General features: G+C 38.1%; 1 protein-coding gene across 1 annotated transcript in view; it reads right to left on the bottom strand.

Moving 5' to 3' along the window:
- Positions 1-965: 965 nt before the first annotated feature.
- IRS1 (insulin receptor substrate 1) overlaps positions 966-7507 on the bottom strand; it is a 61042-nt gene continuing 54500 nt past the window's right edge. Inside the window, exon 2 of the mRNA XM_008056968.1 lies at positions 966-2150. The gene's annotated coding sequence lies outside the window, so the exon portion shown is untranslated. The remainder of the gene's footprint in view (positions 2151-7507) is intronic.

The following is a 7507-nucleotide window of genomic DNA, read 5'->3' as shown; positions in this document are numbered from 1 at the left end:
TCATTTATTTCTCTTTAACTACTTAAGTCCTTAATGGAAGACAGCAAGCAGCTTGCTCTTTTCTTCTACCCACAAGATTATGAATTGGAATACTTGAAAAATGAAAAGTTCGTTTGGCTAAGAAAGTCTTTTTTACAAAAGAATAAAAAAACAACTTTCATATCAGATTTTCAAAACTGGTAGTGTTCTCTACTAGGAAATGATGTAATTTAGCAAGTTCCTTGAAAACAATGGATTCTTATGACTATAGACCTATTTATCTTAGAAATTGATGAGCATGCAAATGATTAAAATCTGCAACAATGAACATTGTACAACGGTCTGTGAAGTACATGCCATCTGGTTGAATTAACAGTAACATAGGCCTCAGCAGTGTGAGGGGTTCCATTGATCTCCACTGCTTTTTGGGTAGAGCCGGGGTCCCTGACCAGCTGATCAGTGGGCAGCAGTCACTGCAATGCCCTCCAACCCTGGCCCCTTCCTTGTAGTCCCACCCCTGCTTGGGAGCTCAACCCTTCAGAGAAATGAAATTTTGCTCTTCCCAACAGCAGGGCTGGGGATGCCTGATATAGAGTTTATACTGACTCAGAGGAAGCCTGAAACTTGTGTTAATTCACTTAACCTTTAGGAATTTTCCTGATAAAAAGATTAACACTCTGTCAGCAATATCTTTAAGTGTATTCATTGCCTTCTTTTTCACATGGAAAAATTCCAAGATGTCTGTATCCTTTCCAAACAAGAAAAGAATTAACATTTTCACTGCTGGCTAGACATCTCAATAGCAGGTCATTATGCTTTTACATGCTCTCCGCACTGTGTTTCATTAACTAATCACTAATAGGCCAGTACCCACCAAGGCAAATGGGCCAATTACATTCAGTTAAACAATGTAACACTGGAAGTTCTCAAAAAACATGAGATAAGAGTCTTATGGAAAGTGACATGTAGCCCCTGGTCATGATTTTTAAAAAAAAACCTTTCTGGAATTTTAATTTCTGGTTAGCAAGCACTCACTTATCTTACTATCTTTCTCAAGACAATGCAGGAAATGAAATATCAGAATGTGTGCACAGAAAAAAAAAATGGAACAGAGCAGGAAACTTACAGAAATTGGGGTGGGGAGGGAGAGAAGAAAAGATCAACAGTATCTAGTTTATTATGAATAGAAAGACATTTGCAGAATTTACAAACACCCACATTGTTCATTCCAAAGAGAGCTTTTGATTTGAAGGAATCACCCATGTCTCCTTCTCTTTACAATATATACAATGGAAGACTTTGATTTCCTTTTCTTGTAATTTTGCTTCCATTCAGTTGCCAATTTTAACTTGAAAACACCCAGTAGACTATATCCTTCGTCAGTTTACTTAACATGTCCTATTGTCTTACAGGAAAAATACAAAATTAAGATTGCTTCTTATAAGGAACTCAGCTCAACATCAGGTTTATATTACACGAGATAGTATCAGCAAATATAATTATACAATTGAGAACCATCTATGGCACTATGATTCTTATTATATTATTTTTCTGAATTATAATCTTAAAACAAGGATCATACCCTATTCTACTCTTTTTAGCCTTGTTTTAAGCATATGCTCCACTCTTTACAACAGAACATTGTATACCTCAGTCCCACATCCAAAAAAAAGATGTGCTGTAAGAAAAGTTACATTTTCATTTAAAAAAGTACACGTATAAATCAAAACCTATGTTAAATATTTAATACTCTCTCCACTCAATGTGAACAGTTTCATATGAAATAATTTACAAAGATGCTTTGTCGTACACAGTTTCAGCAGCAGATGAAATGTATCTTGCAAATGCAGTGAGAGTCAACCCATTTTCTCGTGGCATGGTGGTGGGCACATCAGCTCATTGTGGCCAGCTAAGTCCTTACAGTTGAAGATGAAGTTTATGCAGACTCATTGTTCTGGTGTCACAGTGCTTTTTTGCTTGGCACAATATAGAACGTGCAGTTCAGTCAACAAACTCCTGAGGATTGTATAAAGTAAACAAACTGAAATGGATGCATCGTACCATCTACTGAGGAGGAAGATATGAGGTCCTAGTTGTGGATCATGAAATATTTAGAGTCTGGGTACCCATGAGTTAGAGGAGGATTTGCTGAGGTCATTTAGGTCTTCATTCTGAAAAGGAAAACAAAAGAATTTATTACCACAGACATCTCAAAATACACCATCATTGTTTAGACCTCTTCTTCTAAAAGAGGCAGTGTCAGATAAACTGAAGTTACAGGCACATATGGTACTGTGTGCCCCAGTAAAATCAACAAACTGTATCTAACTTTTTCATGTCTTTCAAAATGTAAGAGTCTAAAGCAATCACAAATGAAAAGTAGTCAATATTTAATCAGTAAACAACAAATCAACATGATCTGGGTGTTTCAGAGGTTCAGCAACAAAAAGATACAAAATAAATGCCCATCGTTGGTATTGCATAAAATCACTATAAAATATGGTGAGCAGGTTATAGTCAGTCTATGCACAATCTTTTGTTTGTTTGCTTGTTTTTTGGTTAAAAGCTGCAGATTTTAGAATTTAAAGCTGCAGAGATTAACATTGCAAAATCTGAAATCAATTTTTACTGGGACATTGCTTGGCATAAAATTTTAGATGCAAAAAGGGACCCATGCAAAACAGACCTAGTTAATCATTAAATAAGAAAAGAAAGGAACTCAGATTTAAGTGTAACAAAAACAAGCTACTTAGGCAGAAGCACAGTATTTCTTCTATGCAATTCAAAGACACATTATCCATAATTCCCCTTCAGAAAGAAGACCCTTTTTCAATCTCACAAAGCATCTTTTGCTCTCAAGTATTATACTAAATGACAGTCCTTCAGAGGTCCATATTTTTCATGCATCAAAACTTATCTATAAATATCAATATTTAGAATGCCCTGAAGAGTATTTGGCACAGAGTAACCAGTAAATACTTGTTGAATGAGTAAATGGGTGCAGTGCTATGGAGAGTACAAAGTTGAATTCTGCTACCAACCCTGCCTTCCAGAAATTCTAGAAAGGAAGGTAGGCTAAGTTCATAAACAGAATGCAAAATAGACATCAGTAAATTTCATGATAGATGCACAGGGGAAAAAAGTTCTAGACACATGGAAGAGGGAAAGAATACTTCCAGTGAGGACTATAAGAAAGCACATGGCAGACACAAACTTGGCTTGTTTGGAAGAAAAAAGATAATTTGGGGATGTGGAAACAAGGATAGCGTTTATGTTGCTTCAGTTTTACACCTCCATAACACATCACAAGGCCTGCCACACAGCAGGGGCTCAATAAGGTCAAGTTGAACAAATGACAGGGAAAAGGACACTTCCCATTGAGAGCACTGGACAAAACAAAGCCCAGGGGGGTGAGAAGGCAATCACAGACAGGCTAGTTGTGGCTTCACCAGACCACAAGGCTTCTGAAGAGGGATAGAAGTTGTCAAGTCTACAAATGTAGATGGAAGTAGAAAGTGAAGAGCCTTGAATGACAGGCCAAGAGGTCTTTAATTTTAGAAACAGCAGGGACACGCACTGTCATATGAACAAGATGCAGCAGTAATAATGCACATCAGCTATAAGGGTTGCAGTAGCTTCTAAAATTCACATGACATAAATGTTGACCAACACTACTTTTTTCTCTCTCCTCTGGAAGGGAATGACTATGCATAGGATCAGCCATCATTATTAGTTTCATGATGGCTTTCAGGTAGGTCAAGGTTTATTCAATGAAGTCTGTAGTGTTATAAGATTTGTTTATCTAAAAATATTAACTCTGCTCTAAAAGACAGGTAAACAGACTATTTTTTTTACTTATTAAGAAGGCTTGCATGGAGACACCAATGCAAAAACAAACAAACAAAAAAAGCAGCATTCCAGGCTTATTCTTTAATTGCCAGAGAAACAGGATTTACTTCACTATGTCTTCACAAGTGCAAAGAAAAGCCCCTTCTCTCAAATGCCCAGTTGTATGCTGGGAAACTCCCCATGATGAACTCCAGATCTCTTATTTACTGTCAATTTTCTCCTGAACTCATATGGAAATGTTCTTACCAGAATATCTAGACATAGCTTAACATAGCTTCACAGTTCTGGGCCTAAAATTAGGCAGGGAGGCCACACTTTATTAAAGGACTTGTGACAAACAAAGAAACTGCCGAATATAAAATGAGGGGGAAGAAAAGGGCACACGGTATGTTTTTCATTTCAGTATCTGGCTTTCCTCCAGAAGGGCTGAATGAGCAGCTCAGTACAGGAACAAACTGTACCCAGTTTTATCATCACACGTGCCAACCTGCATGGATGCATAAGGGCAGAGACTGGGAGCCCTGTGAGGAAAGGAAAAAAATGTGGCTTCACTGGTGCCGAAATCTATTGCTTTGGGCCACTTGGAAACAAACCACCCCTGTCATTGTCGACAAGTACATTCAAAGAGCAAGAAATAAAAGGATATATCAACTCCATCATATACCTTCTTTCTGAAATCTTCACATTATTACTTTCCAAAGCCCTTTATCATATATCCTGATCAATGCTTGTCTCAGTCATAAATACTGCCCTGATGGTGCCATCAACTAAGGAGTCTATGAAAAAGTAAAAGCAAATGGCAAAATGTGAGGCCACATGGCGGGCATGGAACAGAAGGTGGCCCACAGGTAATAGAGACCTGGAAAATGTAAAGGGAAAGCATGAAGTTCACATCTGTTTGTCTTTGTACAGGATGTGTGCATGTGTGTGTGTACATAAAGTTTCGCTATCAAGTAATGACAAGGACATCCCACAGTGAGAACTACCCTTCACAGCGGCCACCTTGGGGGCTGCATACTTATTCCAATCATGCAGTCATTGTTTAAAGCATTTTTGGAATGCCTTCTCAAGTTCTCATTTCTTTTTTGCAACTGCCTTCCCAGCCTTGGGCATATTCTTTTGAATGGTCTCTATAGCAGCCAGTCTTAGCCCTTTGAGGACATGTTTGATCTTTGGGGACAGCCAAAAAACTTTGAGAGCCAAATATGGTAAATAATGGGACTGATTAAGTGGGTAATAGTTCCCAGCAAGGTATTATCTAAACCCAAAGAGCTCCAACACCGCAGTCAAAAGCAGAGTTGTTCAGGACAGTTGCTCTGAGTTTGTTGGAAAGGAAGTCTCATAACTTCAGAGACAGACCTCAATATGCACTTAATGAAACTAAAGTTCATCTGCCCATATCCCTACTGCTACACACTTGCAATCAAGAAAGACTGAACTCGAATAAAGCAACTCACTCCAAAAAGGTAAACACACACACACACACACACACACACACACACACACACACACTACACACACACACACTACACACACACACACACACAGATGCACACATACATACACTCATATATACATATATACATAAATATATATGCTCACACTATTTGTGTAACTTAGGAATGTTTACAAAAAGAAAAAAGCAATGCCTACATTACGCTCTTGCAGTCATTCAATTCAATAAACATCTGGTGAGTGACAAACACAAATGCAATGATAAAGACTGGAATAAGTACCGTTAAAAAGTGAGAGAGGCATACATGTGTTTAACGCACTTTATAAGACCCCAGTTGATTGACTCCAATCACAAGTAGCAAATATTGCTACAATGTGTTACAAACACAAAAACTCATCTGTAACAAGCAGAGACTGGAAACAAAAAAGCAAAACATTTCCTTTAGAGAAGACACTGTACAAATATCAAGTGATAATGTTCCTACAATCCATTCTCTCTAGTTACATCATTGGGGAATAACTTCTGAACCCAGAAATATGATGCACCTGTCATGAGATTTAGTAGCAGGAAATTACATTTTGACAAAATTTCATCACCACATCAGTATCTACTATACCCTTCTGTGTGTATCTCCTTGTAAGATAAAATCCACCTAATCCTGTCGCCTGTAATGAAAAATGTAATTTTTAAAGCATTATCAAATAAGTCAACACTTGAGCAATGCTACTTGAGACCTATGGATTATTGCATTATTGCATCCAGGAAGAATTTGCATCTTCTGGACTCTACCCACTTAAACTATGCTACTATAGCTGAAAAACAAATAAGGCCTTTGCCTCCTCTCATATTGTCTCAAGATTAGTTTTTACTGTGAGAGCAACTGAAAACAGCAAAAGGTGAGAATATAAGTATGATGGAAGGATCTGTTCCACCCTTTCAGCAATACGTTTTTAGTCAAAATCATTGACAAGTATTTTTATCTTCTGTCGTGTTTGAAACTTGCCAATGTGTTGAGTCAAGTGCAACATAGTAATAAAATTTTGGTTAGGACATTGCTGGTAGTTTCTACTTTTGCTAGAAAATAGCAAAATATTGTAAGTTACTTGGATATTGTCATATACTAAAATGTAGCCAGAGGGTAACCCTTCCCCATCCAACTGTGTGAGTGGATTGCCTGAGCCCGCAGATTGGAGAGCAATGTGGGCACTTTGGCAAGACCTCATCTATACAATAAATCAAAAATTAGCCAGGTGTGGTAGCGTGCGCCTGCTAGTTCCAGCTACTTGGAAGGCTGAGGTAGAAGGACTGCTGGAGCCGAGCAGGTTGACGCTGGGGTGGCCGCGAGTGTGCCACTGCACTCCAGCCTGGGCAATAGAGTGAGACTCCAACTCCAAAAAAATGACCGTAGTAATGACTTTTCTTCAGTGGAGACCATTGTTTGAAATCTTATATTGTAGATTCAACTAGAAAAATCCATATATTTAAAGTCCCCTGCTTAAAGAAATGCGTCAAAACAGTACATTTCTCTTTCAGTTAACATAAACAGCTATTTTAAAAAATGATATCTTGAGTATAATACAGAAAATGTATAAAGTACTGGAAAAGGTAGAGAAGAAATAAACATTATTTGTAATTCTTCTTTTTTTTTTTTTTAAAGCAGGATTTATTGAGAGAACAAAAAAGCTCCCACAGTAGGAAGGAACGCGAAGGGGTTGCCCCTACTTGTAAATCTTGTCACCCAGGGAAAACCACTATTCAGCTGTGGTTCTAATTTCACTATTTACTTAAAGGATTTGAACTTTTAAAATTATGCATTTGGCCAGGCTCGGTGGCTCAGCCTGTAATCCCAGCACTTTGGGAGGTCGAGGTGAGTGGATTGGCTGAGCCCGTGGGTTCGAGATCCACCTGGGCAACTCGGCGTGACCTCATCTATACAATAAATCAAAAATTAGCTGGGCGTGGTAGTGCGTGCCTGTAGTTCCAGCTACTTGGAAGGTTGTGGCGGAAGGATCGCCGGAGCCCAGCAGGTCGAGGCTGCGGTGGCCAGGAATGGCCACTGCACTCTAGTCTGGGTGACGGAGTGAGACTTCAACTCAAAAAATAAAATAAAATAAAATTATGCATTTAATGTAAAAAAAAAAAAAAAAAAAGAGTAGGAGAGGAAAATAATGTTTTCATCATAACTGGTTTATTTCCATTCTTTTTTTTTTTTTTTTTTTTTTT

This window comes from Carlito syrichta, unplaced genomic scaffold (assembly GCF_000164805.1).
Source record: "Carlito syrichta isolate Samal-C Ts95f unplaced genomic scaffold, Tarsius_syrichta-2.0.1 Scaffold302584, whole genome shotgun sequence".
Classification (NCBI taxonomy): Eukaryota; Metazoa; Chordata; class Mammalia; order Primates; family Tarsiidae; genus Carlito; species Carlito syrichta.
Note: the sequence above shows the minus strand (reverse complement) of the source record. Positions and strands in the feature narration are given on the sequence as shown.